This window comes from Bidens hawaiensis, unplaced genomic scaffold, assembly GCF_021521415.1.
Source record: "Bidens hawaiensis isolate Kalapana, Puna unplaced genomic scaffold, B.hawaiensis_p1.1 tig00419493_1, whole genome shotgun sequence".
Taxonomy (NCBI): Eukaryota; Viridiplantae; Streptophyta; class Magnoliopsida; order Asterales; family Asteraceae; genus Bidens; species Bidens hawaiensis.
In genome coordinates, this window is record NW_027506836.1 from 16,871 (window position 1) to 31,891 (window position 15,021).

The window sequence follows — 15,021 nt, forward strand, 5'->3', positions numbered from 1 at the left end:
TAGATCGTCTACCAGTGAGTCGAACCACGTTTCTTCATTGGCGCCATCCACTGTTACAACGGCAACAAGATCTCATCAGATCTCTAAAAAAACAAAATTTCACCATGGTTTCTGGTGCTCGTAACGTCGATCAAGTTCTGGAGGATATTGAACGTGAGGATGTTAATGAGGGACAGCAGTTTCTGAGGGGGCCGCGTGATTCTACGCGCACCACCAGTAACCGTCCTTTCATCACAACTCCTCACAGCCAGACTGAAACTCCTCCAGACGATCTCACGTTACAAAATCTTGCCGGCGCGAAACAAAAAGGACCAATGGGTCCAAAAGATGAAACCAATGACCCTAAAGAATGGCTCATAAACGAGCAACGACGTCTAATGGACAAGTACAATGAAATGGTCAAACAGAAAAAGTTAGCCGACTTAACACAAAGGCTAGCGTTTGACAGGCAAGCCATTCAAGGAACAAAAAGGGCGCGCGCGCCGGAAGAGGGTTACTCTGTTCACACTGAACACGCTGAGTTTAGTGATGAAGAAGTGCACAGCGTCAGGAAGACGCGAGACACTCATGCAGGAGGCTCACAGCTCCGCGCGCAAATGAACATGGCGCCTGGAGCCAGAGCCGATCTGGATCTGCACACACCATACAGCCCACCAGTGAGAGGGCAAGTGGATGTAACCACACCATACAGGCCAGCCATCTTGGTGAAACATTCAAAATTCACTGAGCGCATCGCGAAGGCCCCTATCCAGCACAAGACCAAGATGCCAAGTGGTTTGGGCAAATATGACGGCACAACAGATCCAGACGATTTCTTACAAGGTTTTTACAACACTGGAAACCTAGAAAGCTGGACGATGCCAACATGGTGTCACATGTTTGCTCGCTGCCTCACGGGCGCGGCGCGTGTCTGGTTCGAAAGCTTGCCTACTGGGCAAATCGATGGGTTCGAGGAACTATTGGAAAAGTTCCAAGCTCACTTCGTACAACAGCGCAGACACACGCGCGAACCTGATGACATCATGCACTGCGTGCGCAGGAATGATGAAACGATTGAAGACTACATCACTCGTTTCAATCAGGAGTCTCGGGCAATCGGAGGTATCACTGAGCAACTACTGCGCGTGGCCTTTATACAAGGCGCGCGCAGTGATCAACTCCGCCGAGCTCTCGTAAGCAGAGATGGCATGCCAACCACTTGGGCCAAGCTAATGGAAGCATCGCGAGTCTTCGCGAGAAATGAAAAACAAATTGCCCAAGATAGAGCGAGAGAAAGAGGGCATCAAGCAGAGGCACCGCGCAGCAGCGAAAGAAGGGGCAAACAGAACACTGTATGGTCCAAGTTGCAATCAACCAGTTTTTCTTCCGCAGAAAAGCAGGCGCAACCAAGCTCACCCCAGCCCCAAAAAGACGTTCGTAATCGCGGGGAGGGTGACAAGAGGGAAGGCGGCAGAGATCCTAGCAGACCTCTGCCAAGAATCTGGACTCCCCTCACTAAAACACCTTCACAAGTGTTAAGCACTGAGAATGTCCAGTTCAAAAGCCCCAAGCCACTACACTACAAGGGACCATCAAACAGTGGCAAGTACTGCGAGTTTCACAAGTCCACGGGACACAACACTGATGCATGCCATCACTTGAAGGATGCAATTGAAAAAGATGTGAAATCAGGCAAGCTGGCTCACCTGGTGAAAAACCCAAGACCAGAAAGTGAACAACCAGAAGGAGCCTCTGCCAGCAAAAAGTACAAAAGAATCTGTGTAGCCGAGGGAGGAAGGCAAGGGCAAACATCAAGAAAGAGAAGCGCGCAAATCCAAGGAGATTGGCGCGAGCAACAAGTAATCTTCCCAAGAATCAGGGGAGGCCCTTCTATCAGCAGTCCTCTTGTCATCACTACACACATTGCTCATTACGAAGTGTCAAAAGTCCTGGTGGACACTGGCAGCGAATCAGACATCATGTATGAGCAATGTTTCAGAAAACTGGATCCGGCAGACCAAGCAAGGCTTGAAATTGTGAATGCACCAATCTCTGGTGTTTCAAATGAAATCATTCATCCCCTAGGTCAAATACAATTTGAGCTAACTATGGGGGATGAGAAACACAAGCGAGCCGAAGTTGTCAACTTCTTGGTCTTGCCCACCACTTCTTGCCACAATATGATCTTGGGTAGAGGAACGATTGCCCAATTTAACGCCATACCGTCGCCAGCGCACGGCGCGTTGGGGTTCCCAACACCAACAGGTGTAACTTTTGTATACCGAGATCATTTGTGTGCAGTGACAAATACTCCGCGGGAAGGGAGAATGAAACTTCCAATGGCAGATAACGCGCCAGAGGAATGGATTCTCAACCCAAAATTCCCGGAGCAGAAAATCACAATTGGCGCAACGATATCAGACGACACGAGGTTGAGAATGAAAAGATTGCTCACAGCATATATGTCGGTCTTCGCGTGGCAACACTCTGATATGACGGGGGTTCCGCGAGACCTGGCACAACATTCTCTCAACACGTTCAAGTCTGTAGAGCCAATTGCTCAAAAGAAGAGAGTCATGGGGGATGAGAAAGCGAGGGCCATGAATGAGCAGGTTGAGGATCTATTGCGCGCAAACATCATCCTCCCGATACGATACCAGACATGGGTAGCCAATCCTGTGATGGTAAAGAAAAGTAACGGGTCATGGAGGATGTGCATTGACTTCAAAGACCTCAACAAAGCATGCCCAAAAGATTGTTACCCCCTCCCAAACATCGACGCAAATGTGGACTCCGTGGCGCCATTCAAACTAAAATGTTTCCTGGATGCCTACAAGGGCTATCACCAGATTCAAATGGCACCACAAGATGAGGACAAGACCGCCTTCAGAACCGACAATGGTGTTTTTTGTTACACAAAAATGCCCTTTGGTTTGAAGAATGCGGGAGCCACCTACCAAAGACTTATGGATGCCGTTTTCAGCGAGCAAATTGGAAGAAACCTAGAAGTCTATGTGGATGCTTTGGTGATCAAAAGTAGGGAGGAAAAACAAATGCTCAAAGACATCGAAGAAACCCTTGGGCGCCTAACGGAAGTTAACATGAAGCTCAATCCGAGCAAATGCACTTTCGGTGTACAAGAGGGAAAATTTCTAGGTGTAATGGTCACCAAGGATGGTTTTAAGGTGAACCCAGAAAAGGTGGAGGCCATCCTTGACATGCCCTCGCCATCCACCATGAAAGAAGTCCAGAAGCTGAATGGTAGATTGGTATCAATCAACAGGTTCCTAGCGAACCATGCAAGCAAATCTACCCCATTTGTCAATACATTGAGAAACTGCTTAAAGAAAAGCCAGTTCAAATGGACTCCTGAGGCCGAGCAAGCTTTCAGTGAGATTAAAGAATGTTTGATAAATCTGCCCGCGCTCACAGCTCCACTTCCTGGTGAAACCTTGACATTGTATCTATCAGCAGGAGAGAGCGCCATCGGCGCAGTACTGTTGGTGGATCGCAAGGGAATCCAAACGCCAATATACTATGTGAGTCGGGTGCTGACAGATCCTGAGACGCGCTACTCCATCATGGAAAAGTTAGTTTTATCACTAACACACGCGTCGCGCAAGCTTCATAGATATTTCAATGGTCATCCTATTGAAGTTCTAACTGGTTACAACATCCAGCAAGTCTTGCGGTGCCCCGCGCTCTCGGGAAGGCAGACAAAATGGGCCCTGGAATTAGGTGAACACACGATCACCTATAAGCCCCGTCCAGCAATAAAGGGGCAAGTTTTAGCTGATTTCATCGCAGAAATCTCCGAAGGAAGAGTTGAAGAGGCCCAGCGCGAGGTAGACCCTCCGCGAGCCAATGATGAAGAAAATGTTTGGAGATTGTTCACTGACGGAGCTTCAAACAACGAAGGGTCCGGCGCAGGTCTCAAGCTGGTGGATCCAGAGAATCATGAATATACTTATGCCATCAGGTTGGACTTCAAGAGCACCAACAATGAGGCTGAGTATGAAGCCCTGCTGGCTGGGCTGCGCATCGCGTACAAATTCGGAGTTAAAAAGCTAAAGGCCCATGTTGATTCATACTTGGTAGCAGCACAGATCAATGGCCTTTATGATGCCAAGGAGAACACCATGCCTCTATATCTAGAGCAGGCGAAAAAGCTCATCGAGCAATTTGACTGCTTCAGAATCATTCATATTCCGCGCAGTGAAAACAAATCTGCAGACGCGCTGAGTAAGATGGCATCAACCAGTTTCGATCACTTTGGCAAAGATGTCAGGGTAGAAGTAATGAGCAACCCGTCGGTGGTAGCGAAGTCTGTCCTTGTAACTCATACAACCCCTTCATCATGGATAACCCCAATAATGGAATTCTTGAAGGAGGGAAAGGTACCAGATGATCGCGCACAGGCGAGGAAGATAAGACACAAGTCGCAGAACTATGAACTCCTTGATGGCACATTATATCGACGCTCTTATCTTGGGCCGCTCATGAAATGCCTAGATGCTGAGGAAGCAAGTTATGTGATCAGAGAGATACACGAAGGAATCTGTGGAATACATGCTGGCCCGCGCATGGTGGTTGCCAAGGCAATGAGCGCAGGTTACTATTGGCCAGGCATGTACTTGGACGCTCTAAAAGAGATCCAAAAATGCAAAGCATGTCAGAGCTATGCGCCAAACACCATGCGGCCAAAGAACAACTTGATTCCAGTGACCTCCGCATGGCCTTTCCACAAATGGGCAATCGACATTGTGGGTCCCCTTCCGCAAGCACAAGGGCAAGTAAAATTTTTGGTAGTGGCAGTAGACTATTTCACAAAATGGGTTGAAGCCAAGCCACTAGCAAAAATCACAGCTGAAGCGATGAAGCAGTTTATCTGGAGCCACATCATATGCCGTTTTGGCTTGCCCATGGAAATTGTGAGCGATAATGGCAAGCAATTTACTGACAAGAAGATATCCAGCTGGCTCAAGGAATTGCGCATCAACCAAATTTTCACTTCGGTTTATCACCCTCAAGGGAATGGCCAAGTGGAACGCGCTAACCAAAGCTTGCTGAATGGGTTGAAGAAAAGGTTAGAGGGAGAATCCCACTCTTGGGTTGAAGAGCTACCTAATGTCCTGTGGGCACACAGGACATTAAGCAAAACCAGCAATGGCGAATCCCCGTTCAGCCTAACCTATGGAACATAGGCAATGATTCCAGCAGAAATTGGATGCTCATCCCATAGAGTGCTCATGATGAGCAAGATTGATAACGAGCGCGAAAGAAGGTTGGATCTCAACTTACTTGAAGGGCGCAGAGAGGCGGCTATCATCAGTGAAGCCAAATACAAGAAAAAACTGGAAAAATATTACAACCAGCGCGTGAAAGAATGCCACTTCAAGAAAAATGATTTTGTCCTTCGAAACAATGAAGCTAGCCGCGCGATACCCCCGGGAAAAATGTCCCCCAATTGGGAGGGACCTTATCAAGTCTTGGAAGAATTGGGAAAAGGCGCATACGCCTTAAAAGATTTGAATGGAAAGAAGATCCCGCGCGCATGGAACGCAGCACAGCTTAGAAAATGTTTCATGTAAAAAATGTCAAGTTTGTAATCAAGGCTTTTTAAGCCATTATGAATAATGATACGCGCTATCTTCTCTTAATGTGGATTCTATTACCTTTTGCATACATGTTTCACACTTCCCTTTATTAATTTTGAGCAATATGACAACATTGTATTGACATCAAAACGAAATAAAACGAAATAAAACATACATGCGCGAGCTTCAAGCTCAAACGCGTTAACGAGTCTTAACTCTAAAACGTCAGGGCTTTAGCCCAATAATATGAGCCTTAGCTCAGGGCCTTAGCCCAATAATGTGAGCCTTAGCTCAAATCACTCACAACATCCATCCTACATGCTGCGCAGCCTGACCATAAAAATACCTAAACACAACTAAGGCAAAGCAAATGCCAAAACATAGTTGTTAAGGTCTAAGGTCGAGGTCGAGGTCGCGCATAAAATTGTAATGGATATCTGAGTAACACATATTGACACGTAAAGGCTAAAAATCTCATAATTCCATATAATAAATGCGCGATAATGTCGCGCAAAAGAGGAATAATGAAAACGCCAAGACATGTGTCAACCAAATCAAGATATGGCAAAATCACTTACAATATGACAAGGATTAAGTATAATAATTCCCTTACAACCTTGTTCTTATTTCAACGTGCAAGCATATCTTATATTCAACAAGCAAACATGCAATATAAAGAGATGGATGGGGAATGCGCAAGATGCGAATAAGGGAAAAACAAAATTTCATTCCAAAGCATTGAAATTTACAAGTTTACAAGATGATGAGATACAAACTACAAATAAAAATAAAAAACATGAAGGGCTTCTCAAGTCTCCACGTTGACGTCAGCCTCTTCATCATCCTCATCACCGCCCTCAGCATCTGGCGCAGCCTGCTCCTCGTCATCTCCAAACTGACCATAGTCAAGTTGTTCATCCTGAATGGAGTCTTCTGTCACAATAGTGTCAGGAGCAGATCCTTTGGCCACGCCAGAGCCGCTAGCAGGAGCAGCATTCCCCGCGCCATCATCGCCGCCACCAGCCCCTTCGCACTCGTCAAGTAATTTCTTTAGCGCGCCGAGGTCGGGCTGGTCAGCAAGCGCGGATATCTGCAAATCATAAGCAAAAATATGAGTACAAAAATACTTGGAAAATAAATCAAAGTAATCTCATTAAAGTTAAAATACCTGCCCAAGGATGGGAATGAGAGTATTCAAATACTTCTCCCCCATCGCGGCCATGTCCGCGTAGGCAACGTCGCTCTGATAAGGGTAGTCGGATGGGTTCTTCTTCAGCATCCCATATTCATAGCCATCCTTAAACCCTTCAGCTCGACCCACCAAGCGCGCGGCAGCGTTGCAATCCATCACAAGGGCCTGAAACTCGTCTGAATATTTCATCGCGTAAGCGCAACGAGTCACACCCTGTGAGATTAGCCATTGGCGATCCTGCGCGAGGGAAGCAACAGACGTCTCGAGGGAAGGAATCTGAGAGTTTAACAACTCAACAGTTTCCTTAGTCTGTTTCATCTCCTCTTTGTCGGACGCTGCTGCCGCTAGGACTTCTTCCTTTTCCGCTCGCGCAAGCTCGAGCGCTTCCTGGCTAGACGCTGCCGTCGCCAAGGCTTCATCCTTCTCGGCCTGCGCGGCCGCCAGCTCCTTCTTCAGGCGCGCAACCTCACTCTCCAGTGATGATTTTTCAGTTATAGACTGGACAAGAGCTTGGTCACGCGCCTCCGCGTCCAGCTCCAAGTCGCGCGCTCTACGCGCGTACTTGGCCGCGTCCGCCTCCGCCGCCTGTAGCTTCTCCCGCGCAGCCTGAAGCTCATGCCCGCGCTTCACGAAGGCGCTGTTAGCACTTGCTCTGTTCTCACTGAGCTCTGCTTGGAGCTTCTCAGCTCTCTCTCGAGCATCAGAAAGATGCCAAGCAGACACTTTAGCCTCTTGCTTGGCTTCCGCAAGAGCATCACGTACCTTTACGTAATCATAGCGAAGCTCTTGGGAGGCAGCAAAGAAGGCCGACCCAGCAAACAGATGATCGTTGAGCAAGTCATCGCGAGCGCGGTCCTCCTGGAACCTCCTTTCAGCTGGAGGCACAGAATGAGCCCAGAATTCCGCACACACGCCCATGGACTGAAATGTGCTGTCCTCAGTAATATTCCATCTCGGGCGGTAAATGTGATCGGATTCCTGCAAACACAAAGTAATGATCTAAGTCATCAAAACACTAAGATGGAAGTCCGCGCAGCGGAGCAAAAATGAACCTATACCTGCGGGGATGAAGCAGAAAAGTCAGCGCCAGCCCCACGAGAAGGCTCCGCCGCGAAACCTCGTGGCGCTGCAGGGCTGGCGCGGCCGCCGTCGGAGTCTTCAACTTCAAACTCCTCATCCTCCTCGGAAACAGGCCTTTTCTCCTGCGACCTAGAACCAAAATCAGTCTCGCGAGGAGGGCTGTGCGCAGGAGGAGGTGAGTGAGGTCTCGACGCCGCCAGGTCGGCGCGTAAAACGGCCTCCTGCTCCTTAGTAATCCCGATGAGGGGAGATTCAGCACTTGCAGGAGCAGGAGCAGAACCAGCGGCGCTGGCACCGGCGCCAGGAGTGCCGCCAGCAGCTTGTACGCCAGCTATGACTCCTATGAAAAAATCAACAAAAAGAAATGGTTCATGACTTGATCTAAAAGAAAAAAGTCAGAAAATAAAAGCGCAATACATACCTTGGCGCAACTCCGTTCGCGAGGCAAACATCGCCATGAAGTCCATTCTACCCTTTTTTGAGGGTAAAACGGGGGACTTCGAAGGGACCTCCGGCGCAGCCTCGGCATCTTGTGGCGCTTGAGGTTGATCCACCAAGGTCGCCGGCTCTTCACGCATTTGAGTGAGCAAAGATTCGTTAGTAATTCTATCAGAATCGCGCTCATAGAACCATAAAAGATAGGCAAAGGATAAGCAAAGTATACATGTCGAAGGCGCAACACCGCTTCCCTTTTCCGCCGCGCGAAGGGAGGAGGTAGCGCCACCATACCTCAGGTGGACAGGAGGTCTGCCCACTTTTTGAGGCAGGGAAGACAGGGAAAACTTGGTGGTAAACACCTGGGTTTTCTCAAGTCCCTTCGCCTGGGTAGGAGGATCCTGAACAACAGGGGCATCATCTTTCTTCTGTTTCTTACTGGCCCCTGCGCCAGTTTTCCCTTTAGCCTTACGCTTTAGTTGGGGCGCCTCCTCCTCCTCTTCCGCGAGCTCCAGCTCGTAGTTTTCGAGCGCATCTACAATAAGTGCAAAGGAAATGTTAGCCAAATTTGGTATAAAGGCATAAGTATAAGTACAAAGGCTTACCAGGCGCATCGCTGTCAAAGACAAATCCCAGATCAACAGGGATGAACATGTCATCGAAGCGATCGGGGAAACCAACCTCCCCAGCGCCCAGCGCGACGGAGCCACCCTCCATATGCTCGTCATAGGCGGCGTGGACATACTCCTTGCTGACTGCACAAAACAAGTCAAATGATATCAGCAAAACGAAGTACATTAGCGCAGAGGTAATGGAATGAGATTAACTTACACAAGCCGTCAACTTGGATAACGGGCTCAGTCGCGCTGTCGGCCCACCTCCTGCTCATGCCAACCCCCACCAGCGCCTCCTCGCAAATGTTCTTCGCGGGGGATGGTTCGGCAGTCAACTTGTTTACCCAGGCGCCAGTTGGGTTCTTGAGGACACCCACATCCGCAGGTGCAGAAGAAATCGCGCGCATGGTTATGCGGATGGGGATCACACCAGCCCTGATGTAGAAAAATCTCTCAGACCAGTCATGAAGGCTCTTGAATGAAACAGTGCAGCACTTGACCTTCTGACTGCGAGGAATAAAAGAGAACCAAGAATCTTGGATCTTGGGCTTATAAAAAAACTGAAAGCGCCGAGGGGTGGGCTCCTCGCGCTGGGATTTGCACATGAACTCAAAGTGAGTCATGCGCACAAGTCCAAACGGATGGACTTGGGATATATGAATCCCATAAAACTTAAGCAGCGCACCCACAAACCTTGTCATCGGGAGACGAAGGTTGCAGTGGGTGAAAAAATGGCTATAAAGGGTTATATAGCCGGTGGGCGGGTCCGCCGCCGTTTGCCCGGCCGCCGGCAGCATGCAGCCATACTCAGGGAGAAAACCCTGAGTATCGATAAGGCTGTCAAGATCGGCCTGCCTCAGTTTGCAGGGGATCTCATCCCACTTCTTCACTGCCTTGGTCCTCCCTACCTCCTCCGATGAGGCCTCAGCAGCCCTCTTCCCCTTGTCGGTCTTCTTCAACGTAGACATTACTAAGGATTTAACACGGTGATGGATAGGGGAGATTGTGTTGTCTGAACTATCAGACATACAACTGTAAAAACGAACGGAGGATACCTCTAAAAGAACAGAGATCTGGAAGCAGAAGACGGTAATCGGAAAAGAACGAAAGAAAGGAAAGCTTCGAATAAACAACAAAGAAGATGAAGAATAAAAGCTCTAAGGGCTTGCTTTTATAGGCCCAGGAGAAAGAAAATTTGGCACTGAACGGACTGCACGCGCCCCCACTCGCAGGTGTAAGCCAACGCGAGCGCGACACGTGTCCCTGATACCGTGTGAGGGGACACGAAAAGAAACGATACAGCTGCTACCATAGTTCACGCGCCACCACTCGCAGGTACGGACCAACGCGAGCGCGACACGTGTTCCTGACACTATGTGAGGAGACATGAAAGGCAACTGTAGCACCTCGAGCACACGAAAGGTCTGACACGTCTCCATCACTGACGCATGTCAGCAACAACCAACCACGTACAGGGACGATTCGTTTTCAGCCAAAAGGATAGAATTTCGCGCAACGATGAGTAATAAGAAGAAAAGACAAACCCTATTAAAAAGAGCAACCTATTAAGTCTAATATCTATCTTACCTCGCTCGCGCGAGACAAGACACACATTAGACTGGGGGGGCTTGAAGAGGTATGTACCCGCCTCAACACCGAGCGAGGCGGGTCAACCCACAAGATATAGACAAGAGGCTTGAAATCAAGACATTATGAAGGCACAAAGCCAAAACCTATGCGCGTGGCGCATATCACATATGCTCACGCATATCACATATGCTCAGGCATCACATGCTCACGCATCACATATGCTCACGCATCACATATGCTCACGCATATCATATGCTCACGCATATCACATCTGCGCGTGGCGCATCCGCGCGTGGCGCATATCACATGCTTGTGCATATCACATCTGCGCATGAAACATCTGCGCGTGAGAATAAAGAGAAGACCTCGCGCATCCTCAGGATAGGCGCGTATCATACATGCATATAATCAACCTCGTCCTTATCCAAATCAGGATTAGGGCAACCTTGATGGTGCACGTCAGACAACCTTCCAGAAGGTATCTTTTTAAGGAATAAGAATATGCTGATGTTGACAGCTGCCAATGAAAGGTGGACAACTCAGCAAAACCCATGTGCTACCACGTGATTACAACCAATGAAAAAGCACCAGGTGTCCCCAAGGACACGTGGCGCAAAGCAATTGGAGGAGGCCAACAAGGCTGAGCCCAATCAGTGGAAACCCTAGCACTATAAATACCACATCAACTCCACAAGGAAGATCACACAATCACAGACAATTACAGAGTATTCAGCTATTAAGCAATACATTCCATTTTCCTTACTCTGATATTATTATCTTCTCCTACAAACACTTATTCTCACACCGGAGGGTTACCCCAAAGAGGACCCCTCTGTCCTTTTCTGAGAGGTAAGTTTACGGTGCTGTTCATTTTGTAGGTGGAAGAACCTAGATTTCAGAGATCCATCGGTGGAAGAGCATAATCATACCCGAGGAAAGTAGATCGTCTACCAGTGAGTCGAACCACGTTTCTTCAATGGGGGAGAAAGGGGGTGGGGGATATGTGACGACCATCACCCTCCCTGAAACAACAAGACTGAGCAGTGAGCTGTATTTAATCCACTTAGCTTGTCACCACCATTATTCTTGCTAGTAATCCACTTATTCATCCTTTGTCACGAGCTCACCAACTCACCCTTTTGCTTTAATTTTTAATAATACATTTAATATTTATTTTTTTAAATCAAATTTTTATTCGCTTCTCTTCCGCAGTATCCATCAAATATTTATTAACCCCATTCAAGCATACACCACCTCCTCCGCCAAAGCCACAATCCCATCCTCGTACTCCATCATAATTTTATGCATCTGTTTTATCCACATACAATGACAACGTCACCATTCGCACACAGTCGCACGTCGATTTCAATACTGAGAGCATCCACAACAGACTCCGATTTCCTATGTCTGGATCTACGTGGCAATGGGCAAACTTGAAAGACACAAACATCCTTGTCGGGGAGTGAAGTCAAACCTGCAACAGACGGGTGATGTGCCACCCTCTCACACACACACGCATATGTATATTATATATACACATTTAATATTTTTTAATCGAGTTTGTGGAGGTTTATAGTTGTTGCGGAAGAAAGTAAGTTTTTTAAGAAAGGTTCGGAATATTGTGTGGCGATGATGTGACGGTTTGTATAAGTTTGTTATTCTAGATGCTCTGAGTGTCTGAGTCATGATTCAGCACTTTCCCATGCATTGCACATCTCTTCACCACAAGACCTATCTTTCTTACGATCTAAGAATCTATATTTCTTTGAATGATATTCTTTTCATTCAAGGTAATTGACATTTCTTTTAACTGAATCTCTTTACATTATGTCACGTTACCAACTAACGTTTCCATATTTTGGCTGACATTGAGTAAATTTGACGTTTGCATCCATTTTATAGAATAAGATTTAGTTGTTCACTTGTTTGTCTAGAATGGGATTTTGTGTTGTGTAAAATAAATAAAAAGTTGATTTTCAAATCACATTTTACAACCATATATATAACCCAACGGTCTAAAAATTATATATCTGCAAATACTTAGGAGTTTGAGTGAGCTAACGCTAGGCGCCTTACATAGACACTCATACAAGCTCGACGTGCTGTGTTTGCGTAGCTCTGATGTTGTGTTACCATGTCGTCCGTGCGTCATGCACCAGAACACCCTGCCTTAATGCTAGGCATTATATATGGAGAAGTTCAGTGTGAAGGCCTCATATAGTTTTAGATAAACCCAATTAATAATAATTTTATTAATCACCGTTACAAATAGATATCCGTCGTCAAACTCGGTGAAAATTATATATTTCACTATTTTACATCTAGTACAATATCATAATAATTTTATTAATCACCTTGGCTTTTGTCTTTGCAATACAAATTCATTAAACACTTAAGAGGATGAAATTAGAGGCATCGTCTGCATCGACTTAACCAAAGCCGCCAATGCGATACGAGAAGACCCACCGTCGCTCAATGCCATCTCTGCTTCCACCTTCTTAGCCTTTACCACCGCCCTAATGATCTTCCCTTCCGCCGAATCCATCAACTGCCTAACCCGCTTCTCCACCTCCGCTGCCACCACAAGCCCGTACTCAGACTCGTCCAACGGTAAAGCCAACTTCATTTCCTCAACCATAACAATTTTATTCATCCTTTGTTCCGCATACAAAGGCAACGTCACCATAGGCACACCAGCACGTACAGCTTCTAACACCGAGTTCCACCCACAGTGTGTCACAAACCCACCAACCGAGTCATGACTCAACACTTTCACCTGCGGCACCCATCTCTTCACCACACAACCCCTTTCCTTCGTGCGATCCAAAAACCCATCCGGCAACAACAATGCCAAATCGAAATCCTCTTTGCTCGGTGTCAGGCTTCGTATCACCCACAAAAACCTATGTCCACTCATCTCCAACCCCTTAGCAATCTCCTTTATCTGGTCAACCGAAAGGAAACCCTCACTCCCAAAACACAGGAACACAACACTCTCTTTCGGTTGCAAATCGAGCCAACTCAAACACTCATGGGAACCATCACTCCCATCAGCAAGCAGGGGCCCGACACAATAAAGTGGTGGCGTAGGCTGACCTTCGAGGCACGATCCGTCACGGATTGCATTAATTGGTTTCGGCTCAAGCGAATCGAACGTGTTCACAATAATCCCAGCTGCTTTGGGCATTGATTTTGAGATTTCAAGAACACCTGAGTAATCTCTAGAGCTTCTATCAAGAGACGCTACCGGCATTTGGAACGATGGAATTGGTGGCATCCCTGGTGAATAAACTAGTCTATTCATATCTTTAAAATTTCCCGGATAATCCCGATCAAGCGTGGTGAAATATAAAAGCGTATTTGTGCAACAAGCACCTGAAGTAATAAAGTAGTACACGGGAATGTTAAGTTTTGCAGCCGCAGGCATGGCAGAGCCGCAAAAAAGATCGATAATTAGCGCGATAGGATTAATGGACTTTAGGGCGTCTGCGACATTGTCAATGCTAAGTTGAATAAGATCGAAGAGTACGGCCTCCCTAGAGGGGTAAGTTGCGGGATCAATAGGGATATCTGGAAGGTGGTGGAAGGTGATGGTGGGGATCGTGGCGGATATGCGACGGACGTAGGATGGGAGGCTGCCGGTGTTGAAAGAGTTGGTGAGAGTGAGGACGATGATGGAGTATGAAGGATGGTGTTTGATGATGAATTTTCCGAGCTCCACCATTGAAACGAGGTGACCCATGGCTGGTGTTGGGTACAAAACAATAGTCTCCATTTGGTAAATTTGGTATGTGCGAGATTGCATGGATGGACGACTCATGGCTGTGAATTATTTATAAATCGAACTGTTTACAATAATCCCAGCTGCTTTGGGCATGCATTTAGAGATTTCAAGAACACCTGAGTAATCCGTTGAGCTTCTATCAAGAACCGCTACTGGTATTTGGGATGATGGTATGGGTGGCATTCCTGGCGGATAAACTAGTCTGTTCATATCTTTAAATCCCGATCAAGCGTGTTGAAATATAGAAGCTCAACCGTGAAACAAGCACCGAAAGTACTAAAGTAGTACACGGGTATGTTAAGTTTTGAAGCCGCTGCCATGATGGAGGTGCAAAAAATATCGATAATTAACGAGGAAGGAGATATGGACTGGAGGGCGTCTGCTACATTGTCAATGCCACATCGAATAAGATCGAAGAGTACTGCTTCTGTAAAAGGGCAAGTTGCGGGATCAAGAGGGATATCTGGAAGGTGGTGGAATATTGTGACTGCGGAGTTGGTGACCGAGATGTGGCGGATGTAGGAGGGGAGGTTACCGGTGTTGAAAGAGTTGGTGAGGGTGAGGACGATGATGGAGTATGAAGGACACCATTGAAACGAGGTGACCCATGGCTGGTGATGGGTACAACACAATACTTCCCATTTGGTTAATAAGGTTTTGGTCTATGGTAGATTATCATTATATATGTGGATGGACAGATGGTTGTGAATTATATAGGCAATGTAGCCCATGCATGCAGACGACGTGACC

General features: G+C 47.2%; 1 pseudogene; it reads right to left on the reverse strand.

Annotated features, from left to right (window-relative positions):
* Positions 1 to 12,869: 12,869 nt before the first annotated feature.
* Positions 12,870 to 14,262, reverse strand: LOC143618626 (UDP-glycosyltransferase 88B1 pseudogene; annotated as a pseudogene).
* Positions 14,263 to 15,021: the final 759 nt, after the last annotated feature.